We start from the raw sequence: 19,616 nt of genomic DNA on the forward strand, positions 1-19,616 counted from the left end.
GTGGTTTTGTTATCATTGCAATAGTAACATATTATATATTTTATGTTAAAAATATAGGCAGTGTTCATAATGCTAAATAAGTACTTTGCAAGGTTTTCCCAAAATTCTGACACAAATTTACATTCAAAGAACAAGTGAGACAGATTCTCACCTTTTTCACAGAAAACGCAGATATCATCAATAGCCACAAATTTGGAAATCATGCAGCGGATAATTTCGAATCTACGGAATGACGTTCACGAGTGACGTTTTTTGCTGCTGTTGCGGTTCACAAAATTGTTTTCGTTCCACGACGTCTTCAACGTCGCAAACCATTACATTTATCTATTTACCACTGAAATAAAGGCGTGGAAAATACAATTCAGGGTAAGTTACCATGTCGCTGGCACCCAAGACAAGGGTGTGTTTATAACTGGAGAATGATAGTGCTACGAGAGTCACAACTAACGTTACTGTAGCTAGCTAGCAAACKGCTTTCTAGTAACTCGAGCTAACTAGCTAATGTGATGCATTTGACGGCTTCTAGGCTATTATACAAAATATAAATATATAGCTAGCTAATATGTGTGCCATACGTGGTTTAATATAAGTATTGATAGCTTTTTTTTCTTAAATTTTGGCAGCTTTAGCTAGCAAACTAGGCAGCTAAGTTAGGTAGCTAACGTTAGCTAACAAACAAATATTCCAAACATTGTTTATGTAGGGCAAACTAGCTCGCAAGATGACATGTCCTCTGCCCCTAATTTTTTTGTGCATAGTAGCATTTAACTTGCTTACAGGCTTGCAACGAGCTAGACATGCAGTGGGCCTTTACSAGCCAACGTCAGCTAGCTTAACATGTAACGTTAGTGTGGGCTTTTACCTAACTTTAGCTATTCTATAGTTTGTGTTGCTTGCACAGCCTTGGGAGTCCAACTGGGAGGAGCTGAAATCACTTCATGCCAAGCTTTGCTAGTAGTTAACAGGTTGCAATCATATTTATGCTACATTTTAGAAATCAGATGAGACTCAAATTAGATCTATTTAATGCAGACCATTTAAACACTGATACATGAACTCTGTCTCCACACAGTTGTGTATGCTGTCGTAGACAAACACCCAAGTTAGTCTTTAGGCCTGATTTTCTGTTTCCCCCACTTCCCAACAACAGTGGCGCTAAGCTCTCTGCCATGTCTTTGGAGAAGACCTCCGACCTGGCCAATGAGAACACATGCTTGCCATCCTCGCTGACCCTTGACCTCCGCTCCCCTCAGTTTGATTTTGACCTGAGCAAGAAGGCCAAAGGCACCACCACCTCCTCCACCAAGAAGCGCCACAACTATGCCACATCCACACCTTTGGACCTGCTGAATGGCACCATGGGTAGCAATTGCATCGATGAGGAAGAGTCCAGTCAACAGAGAGAGGAGGAGAGGGTCCGGAACCAGGAGAACGAGCAAGGACAGCACTGCACCGGGACCAATGCCAAGTGGCTCAAGGAGGGTCAGAATCAACTTCGCAAAGTGGCAGAGAGGCAGCAGGACCAGAATATAAATTCTGACCAGGATTTGAATCACAACGAGAGCCCAGATGGAAACCCCAACCATAACTCTTTAGTGATGGACCAGCAGGAGGAAGACAGTGAGCAGAACCCTTCTTCTAAGACCCTGAGGTCCCTCTGCTCTGACCTGAATGAGCCTCTGCTGATCGACACCTCAGAGACCCCTCATGGGAAGGAGGAAGAAGAGAAAGAGGACGGGGATGAGGAAGAGTCTCTACTACTTCCAACAAGTGGAGAGAAGGACACGGACTCGTCTGAGGCGCAGAGTAGCAGTGAGTCTCAGACATATGACAGTGGAGAAGTGAAGAACACATGCCTGCTGTTTCAGGGCAGAAATGCAGCACCCAGTGATGAGGACTCCAGTTGCATGTCACTGTCTCAGGGCAGCACAGCCAACAGCACGCCAGACAGTGACCCAGGTAAGCGGGGCAACAAAATGTCTTAACAATGGATGGGCTTTGAATGTAGGTTTTTGTGTAAGATATGCACTTTGTTTTTGTCACAAACAGGAAGTGGGACACAATCCAATTGTGTTCTGGGTTATCTTATATTTATCTCACCGTTCCTCCTTGTTGTATAGAGTCTTACTGGGACCGCAGTGCATTTGAGACGGACACAGACCTGCCTGCAGGGTGGATGCGGGTCAGAGACGAGTCGGGTACCTACTACTGGCACATCCCCACAGGCACCACCCAGTGGGAGGCCCCCTCTCCCCTAGAGGAGGGAGAAGCGCCAGAAAGACCCTCCAGTACCTCCCCTGCCATCACTCCCAACGCGGAGCCAACGGTGAGAGCTAGAGGATAGAGCGATGGGAGCTGTGTGTATGTGTTGAGGACATTGTTCTTGCCATGTGATAGAAGACTACATTGTTCCACATACTGTATCAGGACTGTGAAGAAAAAATTGTCTGAGCAAGTGGATTGTACGTGCATTGACCCATCTGCCGGTACTCAATGCCTGCCCGTGCCGCACAGTCATTGTATTTCCATTAAGCACCCACTGCTAGTGCGAACTGATTTAGTTTTCTAATTGGGCCTTGTCTCTTTTTTGTATTTTCAGTTGATGTGGAATAGTCTCACCCAGTCCCGCCCCAACAGGTTTAATGACGAGGAGTTCTGGAAGGTAAGGGCCAACTACTTGAAACAAGCCCAACATCAATGCAGTTTTAAAACCTTTACATAAACATTGAACATTGAGATGTTCAATGTTTAGGTATCAACTGCTTACGTAGACATTTGTAGAAATTGTAGACATTTGATTGGTGATTTTGACTTCTTACTGTTGTTTTAAATTCAGGAGGAAGATGCCATGGCTGATCAGACCCTAAAGGATTTTGAAGGAGCCACATTGCGTTATGCCTCTATCAACCTCAAGTGAGTCTCCCACCCCCACCATGTATGGTGTCTGTTATCATTAGATGCTCCTGACTTGTGTAGATGAAAACTAACAGATAGTCTGATTCCTTTCACCTCCTAGCTGCTCACAATCTGAAGAAAAGGAAAATATGAACTCGCTCATCAATGACCCGGAGGCAAAGGTATGTACTCTCACTTGGACACATGGACATAACCATCATTCCACTCCAATCCCACACATATTTTTCTCTGTCAACATTCAACCTAKGGTCAATCGCTCTTTCTCTGTCCTCATGTCTTTGTGTGGCTTTATTAATAAGTGCATRGACAACATCGTCCCCAAAGTCACTGTACGAACATACAGTGCATTCAGAAAGTATTCAGACCCCTTGACTTTTTCTACATTTTGTTACGTTACAGCCTTATTCTAAAATGTATTAAATAAAATACAAATCCTAATCAATCTACACACTACCCCATAATAACAAAGAAAATACAGGTTTCTAGAAATGTTAGCAAATTTATAAATAAAATAAAATACCTTATTTACGAAAGTATTCAGACCCTTTGCTATGAAACTTGAAATTGAGCTCAGGTGCATCCTGTTTCCATTGATCATCCTTGAGATGTTTCTACAACTTTATTGAAGTCAACTGTGGCAAATTCCATTGATTGGACTTTATTTGGAAAGGCACACACCTGTCCATATAAGGTCCCACAGTTGACAGTGCATGTCAGAGCAAAAACTAAGCCATGAGGTTGAAGGACTTGTCCGTTGAGTGTCGAGACAGGATTGTGTCGAGGCACAGATCTGGGAAACGGTACCAAAACATTTTGTCAGCTTTGAAGAACACAGTGGCCTCCATCATTCTTAAATGGAAGACATTTGGAACCACCAAGACTCTTCCTAGAGCTGTTAGCCCGGCCAAACAGAGCGATCGGGGGAGAAGGGCCTTGTTCAGGGAGGTGACCAAGAACCCGATGGTCAGAGCTCCAGAGTTCCTCTGTGGAGATGGGAGAACCTTCCAGAAGTACAACCATCTCTGCAGCACTCCACCAATCAGGCCTTTATGGTAGAGTGGCCAGACAGAAGCCACTCCTCAGTAAAAGGCACATGACATCCAGCTTGGAATTTGCCAAAAGGCACATAAAGAACTCTCAGACCATGAGAAACAAGATAATCTGGTCTGATGAAACTAAGATTGAACTCTTTGGCCTGAGTGTCAAGCGTCATGTCTGGAGGAAACCTGGCACCATCCCTACGGTGATTCATGGTGGTAGCAATATCATGCTGTGGGAATGTTTTTTAGCAGCAGGGAATACGATCCTGACTAGTCTCCTAGGAAAGATGAACGGAGCAAAGTACAGAGAGATCCTTGATGAAAACKTGCTCCAGAGCACTCAGGACCTCCGACTGGGGCAAAGGTTCACCTTCCAACAGGACAACGACCCTAAGCACACAGCCAAGACCACGCAGGAGGTGTGGTCTGTGTAAGTCAACTTGTAAGTCGCTCTGGATAAGAGCGTCTGCTAAATGACTTAAATGTAAATGAGTGGCTTCGGGACAAGTCTCTGAATGTCCTTTAGTCGCCCAGCCAGAGCCCGGACTTGAACCCGATCAAACATCTCTGGAGAGACCTGAAAATAGTGGTGCAGCGATGCTCCCCATCCAACCTGACAGAGCTTGAGAGGATCTGCTGAGAAGAATGGAAGAAACTCCCCAAATACAGGTGTGCCAAGCTTGTAGCATCACACCCAAGAAGACTCGAGGCTGTAATCACTGCCAAAGGTGCTTCAACAAAGTACTGAGTAAAGGGTCTGAATACTTATGTAAATGTCATATTTCAGTTATTTTTAATAAATGTGCAAACATTTCTAAAAYAATAAGTTATTTTTTTTTGTCATTTTGGGGTATTGTGTGTAGATTTAGAATAAGGCTGTAACGTAACAAAATGTTGAAAAGTAAAGGGGTCTGAATTCTTTCCAAATTCACCTTATCCCAACCAGAAGCCATGGATTACAGGCAACATCCACACTGAGCTAAAGGCTAGAACTGCCGCTTTCAAGGAGCTGGACACTAATCGGGACACTTAAAAGAAATCCCACTACGCCCTCRGATGAGCCATCAAACAGGAAAAGCATCAATACAGGGCAAGGAATGAATCTTCCTACGTCGGCTTTGACGCTTGTCAGATGTGGCAGGGCTTGCAAACTAACACGAATTACAATGAACTGCCCAGTGACGTGACCCTACCAGGAGAGCTAAATGCCTTCTATTCTCGCTTCAAGGCAAGCCACACTGAACCATGCATGAGAGCACCAGCTGTTCCGGGCGACTGTGTGATCTCGTTCTCCAAAGCTGACATGAGTAAGACCTTTAAACAGGTCAACATTCACAAGGCCGCAGGGCCAGACGGATTACCAGGATGCGTACTCCGAGCATGCACTGACCAGCTGGCAAATGTCTTCACTGACATTTTCAACCTCTCCCTGAACCAGTCTGTAATATCTACATGTTTCATGCAGAACACCATACTCCCTGTGCCTTAGAAAGCCAAGGTAACTTGTATCAATGACTATCGCCCCGTAGCACTCACATTTAGCCATGAAATGTTTTGAAAGGCTGGTCATGGCTCACATCAACAACTTCAACCCAGACATCCTGGACCCACTCCAATTCGCATACCGCCCCAACAGGGTCACAGATGACATAATCGCAATTGCACTCCACACTGCCCTCTCCCAGCTGGACATGAACACTTATGTGAGAATGCTGTTCATTGACTATTGCTCAGCGTTAAACACCATAGTGCCCTCCAAGGTCATCACTAAGCCCAGTACTCTGGGACTGAACACCTCCCTCTGCAACTGGATCCTGGACTTCCTGACAGGCCGCACCCCCGACGATGAGACGGCATATTAGGATGTCAGTGACTTGGGAGTGTGGTGCCAGGATAACAACCTCTCCTTTTAACGTCAGCAAGGCACAGGAGCTGATCATGGACTACAGGAAACGGCGTGCCGGGCACGCCCCCATCCACATCGATGGGGCTGTAGTGGAGCGTGTCAAGAGCTTCAAGTTCCTTGGTGTCCACGTCATTAAGGAATTCACATGGTCCACACACCAACACAGTTGTGAAGAATGCAAGACAATGCCTCTTTTCCTTCAGGAGACTGAAAGATTTGGCTTGGGTCCTCAGATCCTCAAAGTTCTACAGCTGCACCATTTTTAGAGTATCTTCACTGGCTATATCACAGCTTGAATGGCAACTGCTTGCCATCCGACCGCAAGGCGCTACAGAAGGTAGTACGTACGGCCCAGTACATATGGGCCAAGCTCCCTGCCATCCAGGACATCTATACCAGGCGGTGTCAGAGGAAGGCCTTAAAAATGCTCAGACTCCAGCCACCCAAGTCATAGACTGTTCTCTCAGCTACCGCACGGCAAGCGGTACCAATGCACCAAGTCTGGAACCAACAGGACCCTGAACAGCTTCTACCTCCAAGCCATAAGACTGCTACATAGTTAGTGCAGGAAGCGATTTGACTATCTGCATTGACGCTTTTTGCACTGTCTCTTTTGACTTATGCACACACACTGGACTCTACCCACACACTCACACATACCTACACTGACACTCCTACATACACTCACACATAACACGTACACACAGGCATACTGTCGCGAAACACACACAATCCTCACAGAAGCTGCTACTACTGTTAATTATCTGTCATGTTGCCTAGTCACTTTACCCCTACCTATATGTACATATCTACCTCAATTACCTCGTAGCCCTGCACATTGATTCTGTACTGGTACCCCGTGTATGTAGCCAAGTTATCGTTACACATTATGTATTTATTCCACGTGTTTTTATTTTTGCATTGTTCGTAAGCATTTCACGGTTAGTCTTCACCTGTTTGCGAAGCATGTGACATAAAAATTGATTTGAATAGGTTTTTGCAGTCCGGTCTCTGGGCTGGGTGGAGATATCAGAGGAGGAGATGGCTCCAGGGAAGAGCAGTGTGGCTGTCAACAACTGCATCAGACAGCTCTCCTACCACAAACACAACCTGCACGACACGGCTGGGATCTGGGGAGAGGTTAGAGAATGGCTTGTGTGTGGGAATATAACCTCGTAATGTTGGTAGAACAATGTTTAGAGAAATGTTGTGTAATGTTTCCACACAGGGAAAAGACATGCTCCTTGTTCTGGAGAATGAGATCTTGAACCTGATAGATCCGTTGGGCCAGACTCTGCTGCACACCCAGCCTATCGTCAGCATCCGAGTGTGGGGAGTGGGCCGGGACAACGGCAGGCCAGTCCCCTGCTACTCTTAACTCTTCTTTCTTATTTTATTAATATAATCTACAAATATCAGTTTTTGCCAGTTTGCTATAGGAAACTTTTCTTATTTGAGTTTTATTTGCCTGGCTTTTAAGTGAATCTTGAGTTGCCTTTTGTGAATCCTGCTTTGTTTTCTGTTGAATTGATTTGGTGTTTTCTCTCTAACCTGCTGCACTTGGGCACACAGGGAGAGGTAGTGTATTGTTGTAACCACCATCTTCTGTCACATAGGTTGTGGTTGTCATAGTTACAACATTGGCTTGTCAGTTGTTGATTCCACACCCCCATCCCATAATGCTTGATGTTTCTCACTCACACCCATGACTTTCGATCAGTTTCTCTGTGAAAGTAACACCTATACACTGTACAAAACATTAAGAACGCCTTCCTAATATTGCCCCCCCCCCCTTTTGCCCTCAGAACAGCCTCAATTCGTCAGGGCATGGACTCTACAAGGTGTTGAGAGCGTTCCACAGGGATGCTGGCCCATGTTGACTCCAATGCTTCCCACAGTTGTTTCAAGTTGGCTGGATGTCCTTTGAGTGGTGGACCATTCCTGATAAACACAGGAAACTGTTGCGTGTGAAAAACCCAGCAGCATTGCAGTTCTTGACACATCGGTGGATCTGGCACATACTAACATATCGCGTTCAAAGGCACTTTAAAACTTTGGTCTTGCCCATTCACTCTCTGAATGGCACATACACAATCCATATCTCAAGGCTTTAAAAATCCTTCTTTAACCTGTCTCCTCCCCTTCATCTACACTGACTGAAGTGGATTGAACAAGTGAAATCAGTAAGCGATCATAGCATTCACCTGGTCAGTCTGTCATGGAAAGAGCAGGTGTTCTTAATGTTTGTACACTCAATGTAGACTAGCCATCAGTAATAGTCAGACTACGTTAAGTGTTCTCTGTCATAATTGTGGTTACGTTTGTTCATTGTATTTTTGAAAACTTCCACTATTAGGTTGATAGTTCTCTTGAGTAGAGACTGAACAATATTGGTCAAAGATCCTGATCAGTATTGACTGATTTCAGCATTGTCTGTTTATCAGCCTCATTTGTCATGATCAGCCTTTATAACAGCCTCTTTCTCTGGTGATGCCTCTTTTCGTTTGTGTGTTTGTGCTAACTTTAGGGACTTTGCCTACGTGGCGAGAGACAAACTGACTCATGTTCTGAAGTGCCATGTGTTCAGGTGTGACACACCTGCTAAGAACATTGCCACGAGCATGCATGACATCTGCTCTAAGGTAAGCCCATCTTGCTATGGTGCACTGCAGCATACTCTGGTCTCCACATTTAACTTTTTTCACATGACTTTGAAACTGTGGTTCAGGGGTGGATGTTTGTCCTCATTTTTTCAAATGTTGAATTTAAGGCTAAACTGTGTCTTTCCTGTCTTTCCTTATCTGTAGATAATGGCCCAGAGGAAGTCATCCAATCCTCTCTGAACAGACTCAACACAGACCCCTCTAAACTGGCAGACATTCCTTTCCAGGGTAAAACACTGTACCATTACATCCCTAATAGTCATACAGTAAAAGTGCCAGTGTGCCCACGGTTCGGTATGTATCACGGTTTGTGGACCACGGTACGGTTTCAGTGTTTTATATTTAAGAAAAGTTGTGTGCTTGTATGACACTCATACAGAGGATGAGTTTGCAACACGTAGCTCTTCATCTTCCAATCCAGTACATAGTGAACCATCACAGTGAGGTAGCTTCCAGTACATAGTGAACCATCACAGTGAGGTAGCTTCCAGTACATAGTGAACCATCACAGTGAGATAGCTTCCAGTACATAGTGAACCAGCACAGTGAGTAGCTTCCAGTACATAGTGAACCAGCACAGTGAGGTAGCCCAGTACATAGTGAACCAGCACAGTGAGGTAGCTTCCAGTACATAGTGAACCAGCACAGTGAGGTAGCTTCCAGTACATAGTGAACCAGGCACAGTGAGGTAGCTTCCAGTACATAGTGAACCAGCACAGTGAGGTAGCTTCCAGTACATAGTGAACCAGCACATGAGGTAGCTTCCAGTACATAGTGAACCAGCACAGTGAGTAGCTTCCAGTACATAGTGAACCAGCACAGTGAGGTAGCTTCCAGTACATAGTGAACCACACAGTGAGGTAGCTTCCAGTACATAGTGAACCAGCACAGTGAGGTAGCTTCCAGTACATAGTGGAGGTAGCTTTGAGTTGCTCTGGAGGTCCAACTATCAGTGGAGAGAGCTAGATGGGTTATCTGTGTCAATTTGTTTTCTATTTCTCTCCGTGATGTTTCATCGAGTTTGGGAATTACTTTGCTGCTGAAATGTGTGCAGGAGGAAACATTGTAACGCAGTTAAATTTTTTCCATCAGGTGACAAAGTACAGAGTTAGTAACCACCGAATAGGGCTGCAAATCTTTGGCTATGAATACTCCCACTGCTTTCGTTATTTCTTTGTTTTTCTGAATTTGTCGCAAATTGTTGTTAGAAGGCAGCAACGAGAGAATGTGGTGTTTTCGCTAACGGGTGGACTCTCCTTGCTCCACCTGCAAGGGATACGGCTGGGTGATGGCCACGTAAATTACATATCATGTTAGACGTGTTTCCACTCGAGTGGCAAAGCAATGTTTGCAGACTGTACTTTGTTTACGGTCTTCTTACACTCGTCATTGTATTGAACGCTGAATGCTTCTTCAAATTTGCTTCTCTCTGTCTCGCTGGCGCACGCCATTGTCACGTTGGAGCTGAGAGAATATTTATTTTTAGTTTCCCCTCTCTTCATGGGGCCCCGTTAGGGAAGTTTCCTACTGAGATGTCATTGCAAATCGTCCATTGGTTGTTTAAGGGGGGGGGGGTCACTGCGGTTGCCACATTTTGAGACATTGCTGTGGAGTAAAGTTTGTCAGCCCCCAGGAGCCCCCTACCAGCCACAAGCTGCACGTTTGCTTCTGTGGATTTGAATGTACAATGTGCGTGTAGTCTGCAGCGCAATAAGCACGTTTTGGAAATTATAGGAAAATGACAGGCATACCATAATTCCACGGTTCACGTGTGCGTATTGAACCGWAGGGGGCATACCGAACGGTTCGATAACATACTGTTCCATCCCTAATGACTATATACTTCATGTATAATCTGAAACCAAATGCATCTATGGGCTCTTTCAGGTCCTTTGTATGGTTTTAGCAGGAGGTTTTCTGTCTCTCTCACTCTGCTCTATTCTCCCTGCAGAATTCCCTGCACCAAAGAATGAGCTAGTCCAGCGCTTCCAGGTATGTTACCTGGGGAACGTGCCTGTGGCCAAACCCGTAGGTAAGGAACGCTTTGGTAAGGAATGCTTATTCTTCTCTTTCCTAGTTGTTGTGTTGGTGTATCTTGTGGTGTTTTGAACAATGTTTCAYGGAAACTTCTCAGTCACTGCCTGTATTTAACATTCCACTTGTCCTCCTGTATTTTGCTACTGTGTTTAAATGAATGCTAACTTTCTACTAAGTTCGGTTTCACTCAATGAAATGCATTCAATACACATTTACTTAATTGAATGTTTCAAATTATTGCACGTATTCTACTAATTTCTCCGACAGATTGTGATACTGATTTCTTACTGTGTGAAGTCTCAACTTCAATGAGCTATCCTCTTGTTATGGATATTGAGCTTTTAACTCCCTTGGTTTTAAGTGAATTATGAACGAACACATTTCTTGTAATTTCTTCCTTCCATTTTCCTAATATTCTCAGGTATTGAGTGTACTCAGACAGATGTACAGTGCATTTGGAAAGTATTTAGACCCCTTGACTTTTTCCATGTTTTGTTACGTTACAGCCTTATTCAAAAATGTATTATGTTTTTTCCCCCTCAATAATCTACACACAGTACCCCATAATGAGAAGGCAAACACAGGTTTTTAGAAATGTTAGCAAATGTATATTTTTTAAAAAGTATTACATTTACATAAGTATTCAGACCCTTTACTCAGTACTTTGTTGAAGCACCTTTGGCAGTGATTACAGCCTCGAGTCTTCTTGGGTGTGATGCTACAAGCTTGGCACACCTGTATTTGGGGAGTTTCTTCCATTCTTCTCAGCAGATCCTCTCAAGCTCTGTCAGGCTGGATGGGGAGCGTCGCTGCACAGCTATCACTTCAAGTACGGTCTCTGGTTGGGACACTCAAGGACTTTCAGATACTTGTCCCGAAGCCACTCCTGTGTTGTCTTGGCTGTGTTCTTTGGGTCGTTGTCCTGTTGGAGGGTGAACCTTCGTCCCAGTCTGAGGTTCTGATTGCTTTGGAGCAGGTTTATATCAAGGATCTCTCTGTACTTTGCTCCGTTCATCTTTCCCTCGTTCCTGACGTGTCTCCCAGTCCCTGCCTCTGAAAAACATCCCCACAGCATGATGCTGCCTCAGCCATGCTTCATCATAAGGATGGTGCCAGGTTTCCTCCAGACTTGACGCTTGGCATTCAGGCCAAAGAGTTCAATCTTGGTTTCATCAGACCAGAGAATCTTGTTACTCCTGGTCTGATAGTCCTTTAGGTGTCTTTTGGCAAAATCTAAGCTGGCAGTCATGTGCCTTTTACTGAGGAGTGGCTTCCTGGGGCGGCAATGGTTAGCGTTGGGCCAGTAACCGAAAGGATGCTAGATCGAGTCACCGACCTGACAAGGTAAAAATCTGTCATTCTGCCTCTGAGCAAGGCATTTAACCCAATGTTCCCCGGGCGCCAAAGACGTYGATTCCAATTAAGGCAGCCCCCCACACCTCTCTGCTTGAGGGGTTGGGTTAAATGCGGAATACACATTTCAGTTGAAGGCATTCAGTTGTGCAACGGACTAGGTATCCCCTTTCCCCGTCTGGACACTCTACCATAAAGGCCTGATTGGTGGAATGCAGCAGAGATGGTTGTCCTTCTGGAAGGTTCTCCCATCTCCACAGAGGAACTCTGGAGCTTTGACCATCGGGTTCTTGGTCATCTCCCTGAACAAGGCCGCCCTCCCCCGATTGCTCAGTTTGGCTGTGTGGCCAGCTCTAGGAAGATTCTTGGTGGTTCCAAACTTCTTCCATTTAAGAATGTTGGAGGCCACTGTGTTCTTGGGGACCTTCAATGCTGCAGAAATGTTTTGGTACCCTTCCTAATATCTGTGCCTTGACACAATCCTGTCTCGGAGCTTTACAGACAATTCCTTCGACCTCATGGCTTGGTTTTTGCTCTGACATGCACTGCCAACTGTGGGACTTTATAGAGACAAATGTGTGCCTTTCAAAATCATGTTCAATCAATGAATTTACCGCAGGTGGACTCCCAAGTTGTAGAAACATCTCAAGGATGATCAATGAAAACAGGATGCACCTGAAATTAATTTTGAGTCTCATATCGAAAGGTCTGAATACTTATGTAAATAAGGTATTTCTGTTTTATTTATTTTTTATATATTTGCACAAAAATCTAAACATGTTTTTGCTTTGTCATTATTGGGTATTGTGTGTAGATTGATGAGGATTCAATCCATTTTAGAAAAAGGGAATGGGTCTGGATGCTTTCCGAATGCACTGTAGTTGTAGCTGCTAGCTAACCTAGGTGGTTGTTATTCCTATCCAGGTATGGACCTAGTTAACGTTGCCCTCGACACAGCAATGAATTCCAAAGACAAGGAAGAGTGGACGTCAGTTACTGTGAACGTGGCCTCAGCCACACTTACCATAATCGCTGCTGAGGTGAGTACACATATAGGTGGTCGCACTCAAATATACACGCACAATCTCAATTATTATATATTTTTTTTATGTCTTTCCAATTTGAAGGTCTGAGGTTGTTTAAGTTTCTGTGGGAATAGAACCCAAGGTGTTCTGTTGTGTTTCTTGTAGACAGAGGAGGTTCTGTCAGAGTGCCGGGTGCGGTTCCTGTCCTTCATGGGCGTGGGGAAGGACGTCCACACCTTTGCCTTCATCATGGCCGAGGGCCCCGGGGACTTCATCTGCCACATGTTCTGGTGTGAGCCCAACGCAGCCAGCCTCAGTGAGGCCGTGCAGGCCGCCTGCATGGTGAGTGCAATGTTTCCATCAGCCAGGAATTGCTGGCTTTTGTCCGATACAAATTAATTGTCCGGCAGAAAATATCCTATTGAAAATCAWTATCCTCTATAAATCTCACAGGCTGTTCATGGAGCTTGGTTCAGGTTGTCTTTCGATCACATAATTTCTTTACTCTGCCTGTCTGTTTTGAGCTCACACTCTCGCTAGCAAACGTTCAACATTGTATCAACTGAGCTCTGCCCGCAAAGATTCAAGCGCCATTGAGTTTGTGACAGCTGTGTGCAGACAGGAGAGAAGTGTTCCGCTATTTTATGTTTTGCTAGATATCCCTGTAAGAGAACGTTGCCCCCTATAAGAAAATGTACGGAAATGTCATAGAAGTCCAGCATGGAGGACTATTTAGATGAAGTCATTTTGCTTCCCTCCTCTACCTCTAATCTAATGCCTGGTTGTGTAGTTAGATAAAAAATGCCCAAAACAATGCAAATCAAGCTAGCTAGTTGGCTAACTAGCTACTGTACCAAGGATGGAGGCACAGACAAGTGGAAAAATAGATTGACACTGAAACAGAGAATATTTACAAGCCAGGTGGACAGAGACGTGCATTGTTCAAGTAGCCAACGTTGACTTGGTAGGCTATCATTCCTCCTTGCATGATTGTTGTAGTCACTTCTATGTGATGTCAGTGCGTAGTCCTGAAAAAGCAATACCCTACAAATGACTGCATTCAGATGGGTTCTTATTTGATATGGCAACTTTTTCAGAAACACTGGGTGAGTGGTTCTTCTCGATATGAGGAGTTTGCAGGGATTGGACTGTTTTACGAAGAGACAATAGTAAACATACACAGCCTTGTTGCACCATATATTTTGAATCCCAAGTTTATATTTCGAATGAGATTTGGTGCTAATGTTGTGTGCCTGTTGACAGCTGCGCTACCAGAAGTGTCTGGACGCCAGGCCGCCCAGTACCAGCTCCTGCCTGCCAGGCCCGCCGGCTGACTCCGTGGCACGCCGTGTGGGCTCAAGTGTCAAGAAGGGAGTTCAGAGCCTGCTGGGCAGCTTCAAGAGGTCTGGGTCCCAGACGCCCTGAGAGGTGCCAACTAACCCACTACACACCACTCTACCCCCAGGCCAAGCCCACCATGATAGCCATGGCTCTCCTCACTCCTCCACTGCCTCTCTATCGCCCCCATTCTGAGGTGTTATGGTAGAACCTGCTTCCCTTCTCATGGGCACTGTGGGTTGGGGTACCAGTAAACCTAGCGCTGCCCACAGCTCCTCTATGCGTTACACTTCCTTCACTTCACCTTTGGTTGGACAAGTAGGCCATCTTTTTCTTCAGTTGTTTGTTTAATCTGTGAATTATTAAAGGTCCAATGCAGAAGTTATCTCAATATCAAATAATTTCCGGGTAAGAAGTACCTTACTGTGATATGTTTTCAGGTAAAATGGTCAGAAATAAACAAAAATAGCTTCTTAGCAAAGAGCAGTTTCTCAAGAATTTAGCTAGGACTGTCAGGGAGTGGTCTGACGGGGGGAACCGAAAATTATATTTTATCGGAAGAGATGTTTGGAACTCTTTCTAATTGGTCTGTTAAGAGGAAACTGCTGGACTCTTGGACAGTGGTTTGAATGACAGCAAGAGTTGATTAAACTTGGTCTAGTTTACAAAGTACCAACACTAATTATGCTTAGGAAAACAGTTCCGTTCTGTAACATTGTCTCTGCTATTTGTTTTGCAGAACAAATATAGTATATTATTTGTGAAAATAGAAATGGAAGATGTGCAATTGAATTGTGAATGTGGTTGAGCTCATGCCATGTGCTTGTGGAACTATCATGTTGGTTTTCATTTCAAAATGGATATAGACTAGAAAGTGGCATGAGAAGTCAACATAAAATGCAGCATGGTGAATGAGTGTTGAGCTGGAAGCACTAAAACATGCTAGCTAGCTAATATAATATTTGGCAAATAAATATTTTGGATATATATAGTTTGTATAGTACATTTGTTGTAATGCCGTTTTGTTTTAAGTTCCCTCTTCCTTRTGGGGGAGCTGGAAAACCAGCAACATTTTTATTTGTATGTGTATTGCAAATTGCAGTAAAATGTGTATAGTTCAACTCCTCAAATCTAAAATGGAGATGGCATACTTTTAGAGCATGACTCAAGTTTTAGTGAAACCTCTCATGTCTCAAAGAAAGCTTAGGCTATCTGTTACTGCACTCCAAGTGGACAGTATGTTGGAGGAAGATGGAAGCTTTCTATTGTGTGGAAATGGACCTGAAGTTGATTTTGTCATCCTTTTTTTATGACCAGATGTTGTATGTTAGTCTGTTTAACCACATTCTTTTTTATCTGTTTAACAATTATGTTTTTTACACGTGTCAAGTGTTATAATTGTTTTCCTTTACTCCATTCTGTATGTCTACATGTTTTGTGTGTTTAATTTAGTTACATCTGAGCAGTGACAGAGCTATTTATAGCTACCCCCTTGTCCTTTCAAACTGTTTATAAGATCTGACAACTTTTATGCCTCCTAATTAATTGGGTCTAAGGAATGAAACACTACTATCATTGTGATAGACATGTCACTGAACTTGACAGCGTCTGTCAGTAACTCACAAGTCATTTAACTCCCACTTCCTTTCTTAATTTCTATCTTTAAACTCCTGACTGCCCTCTGCTGGGCTTTAGAATAGTAATTTTTCATTAGCAGTGTGTCTGACAACACAACAGGAGAGCTAACAAGCCTGATGAATTTTGTTGTGCAATGGAAAGTGTTTTTTACCCACAAACAGTGTTTGTCTATGAAAGAGTCAGACTGAAGTATGTGTGGAAGTTTCCTCCTTAGCGTGCAGTATGTGTAAATCATATGAACACTTCGCTGCTTATAAACACATCTTTAAAATACACTATCCCATAGTTGACTGACGAGAGCATAGTCTTCCCTTTTTGTTTTTGAATGCAGTTGGTTAAAAATACTTTCTTTAATGAAATTATTATATTTTTCTAAGTGTGTGTGTGTGTGTGTGTGTGTGTAACATATCTGTGAGATGGAGATGCCTTTTTAGCCTCAGTTCCTACCACTATGTGGTCACTGGTGCAGCAGTGTTTCCAAATCTGTATCGCCATACTAGTTATCCCCCGCCACTTTATTGCGCCACAGTTCTCCAGCTCTCATCTGTTTTGGACAGCAATTTGACCAGACAGGAAGCCATAGGTTAGGCTTTGGCCTGGCTTTAGTTGCTCGCTCACTCTTAAGTACTGACTAATAAAAACATAGATACGTGTATGTACAATGTAGTTTTTTTTAGTATGACAGTTTTTTTTGTAACTGAATTTGTGATTTTCATCACGCCTATAATTTTTACTCCTTACTCTACACACTAAGTACTCTACACTACTTACTGTAAATGTCAGACATTGGTTGCCTTGTAAAAACAGAGCTTCCTGGTGTTAGTATATCATTTATTTTTAATTCACACTGTAATATTGCACCATGCTTTGAGCCCTCAAAAATACTTTCAAGAATTTGTGCATGTTGTGGCTATAGATGTTACTGTACATTTCACGTGTCAAATGTTTTCCCTTCCATTTCAATAGTGACTTAATACACATGTCCCTAATCCACTTATTGCTCACCCGTTTCTTTTGTTTAGCTGAGAAAGAGGTTATAACCCATTTATATATTCACTCAGTGTAGATGTCAACCAGTGGGCGCACTTTGCATGGCTGTTATATAAGGACTGACCCTAGCTTTTCAGAACAGGGGCGCACAGAGGGTCCTCAGTGTGTTTTCAGCTCTGTAAGGACAAATATAGGCCACGATGGGAAGTCTGAGTACTGGTATACGTTAGCCCTACTAACAAAAACCCCATCGGATTGTCAATGTAGATTCCTTGTTGTAATGCTCAAGATATTTAGGTTGCTTTGGTGATGTTCAAGGTTAAATATTTGTCTTAAGGATTAATCATTTCAATAACAATTAGTAATACAGGCTTTTCTTTTAACTTAAGATAAATGATTGAATGATTTACATGTGTTGAAGATAAGAAACAGACTTTGATCCAAATGTACCGCAACACTAATATGATAGGGCTGTGATCATGTCCTCTGTCATAGGCCATGGAAAATATCTATGTTCAGTTTTTAACAAACGTCAACTTTTGTCTGCCTTTTTGTTTTTCAGGTGTGTTCAGTGTGTTGTTAACCTTTCGATGTGAGGTATTTATTAAGCCTTAAGGAAACCTTACAATGAAGTGATTCCTTTTGTTCACACTCCTGTATGTCAGCCATGTGTATTTTTTAGCTTCTGCTTTCTTTAATATCCACTGGTGACTAATGCAAAAAAAGTGGTCATTTACATATCTGAAGAATGTAAGTGATGTGTGTATGTATATACAGTACCAATTAAAAGTTTGTACACCTACCCAGTCAAGCATTCTTTATTTTTACTATTTTCTACATTGTAGAATAATAGTGAAGACAAACTATGAAATAACACATGGAATCATGTAGTAACCAGGAGAGTTAAATTAATCAAAATATATTTTTTGAATTCTTCGAAGTAGCCATGCTTTTCCTTGATGATAGTTTGCACACGCTTGGCATTCTCTCAACCAGCTTCACCTGGAATGCTTTTCCAACAGTCTTGAAGGAGTTCCCACATATGCTGAGCACTTGTTGGCTGCTTTTCCTTCACTTAGTGGTCCAACTCATCCCAAACCATCTCAATTTGTTTGAGATCAGGGGATTGTGGAGGCCAGGTCATCTGATGCAGCACTCCATCACTCTCCTTGGTCAAATAGACCTTACACAGCCTGGAGGTGTGTGTTGGGTCATTTTTAGTGGGACTAACAAATGATAATCTCACTAAGCGCAAACCAGATGGGATGGCATATCGCTGCAGAATGCTGTGGTAGCCGAGCTGGTTAAGTGTGCCTTGAATTCTAAGTAAATCAGTGTCACCTTGTGTTTCTTGGCCCAAGCACGTCTCTTCATCTTATTGGTGTCCTTTAGTAGTGGTTTCTTTGCAGCAATTTGACCATGAAGGCCTGATTCATGCAGTCTCCTCTGAACAGTTTATGTTGAGATGTCTGTTACTTGAACTTTGTGAATTGCAGCCCATTTATTTGGGCTGCAATTTCGGAGGCTGGTAACTCTAATAAACGTATCCTCTGCAGCAGAGGTAACTCTGGGTCTTCCTTTCCTGTGGCGGTCCTCTTCATGGGAGCCAGTTTCATCATAGCCCTTGATGGTTTTTGCGACTGCACTTGAAATGTTCAAAGTTCTTGAAGTTTTCCAGATTGACTGACCATGTCTTAAAGTAATAATGGACTGTCATGTATCTTTGCTTATTTGAGCTGTTCTTGCCATAATATGGACTTGGGTTTTTACCAAATAGGGCAATCTTCTGTATACCACCCCTACCTTGTCACAACACAACTGATTAGCACAAACATTAAGAAGGTAATAATTTGTGGAATTTAACTTTTAACAAGGCACACCTTGTTAAATTGAATTGCATTCCAGGTGACTACCTCATGAAGCTGATTGAGTGCCAAAGCTGTCATCAAGGCAAAGGGTGGCAATTTGAAGAAACTCAAATATAAAATATATTTTGATTACTATATGATTCCATATGTGTTATCATAGTTTTGATGTCTTCTATTACTCTACAATGTAGAACATAGTAAAAATAAAGAAAAATCCTTGAATGAGTAGGTGTGTCCAAACCTTTGACTGGTACTGTATACATATACATGTATATTAATATTGTGTCACAGGACAAAATAAAAAGTGGAACTGTATTGTTTTGTGGGCCATTGTGGTGTTTGCTGAATAACACTGTGAGTAGCTACTTACACCTCACATCATATTCATGATGCACTCCAGGAATGGTTTAAAATGAATTAATGCAGAGTTAATGCATACACAAACAGTTCACAATGAGTTACTTMGATATGTTTATTTTATCATCAATGTGAGTGCCACTGTTCAAAAGACTGAACAGTATTGAGAATAATTGTCATGCCCTTGGTTAGCTCAGTTTACAGCTGAAATGAAGACTTACTAACATGAATATTTATGAGGCTGTGTCAATAAAACAAAGCCAACACCATCTACAATTATTTCCACGTTTTATTCCCCCTTTTCCACTTTGCCTGCTGTTAATATCCTAAATGAGTTACACACACACACACACCCAGCCAGGGGTAAATATTTTCACATGTAAATGTACTGTGTTCCAGTTGACGCAGTCAGTGGATTACCAGTTCCATATTCTCCCGTCCCTGTATTTGCTTTCATCCCGTTTCTCTAATCGTCACAGACGTTG

At 43.0% G+C, this 19,616-nt stretch overlaps 1 pseudogene; it reads left to right on the plus strand.

Annotated features, from left to right (window-relative positions):
* The first annotated feature begins 229 nt into the window (after positions 1 to 229).
* LOC111950185 (amyloid beta precursor protein binding family B member 1-like) lies at positions 230 to 19,407 on the plus strand (annotated as a pseudogene).
* The last annotated feature ends 209 nt before the right edge of the window (positions 19,408 to 19,616 follow it).

Source organism: Salvelinus sp. IW2-2015, linkage group LG23 (assembly GCF_002910315.2).
Source record: "Salvelinus sp. IW2-2015 linkage group LG23, ASM291031v2, whole genome shotgun sequence".
NCBI classification, from domain to species: domain Eukaryota; kingdom Metazoa; phylum Chordata; class Actinopteri; order Salmoniformes; family Salmonidae; genus Salvelinus; species Salvelinus sp. IW2-2015.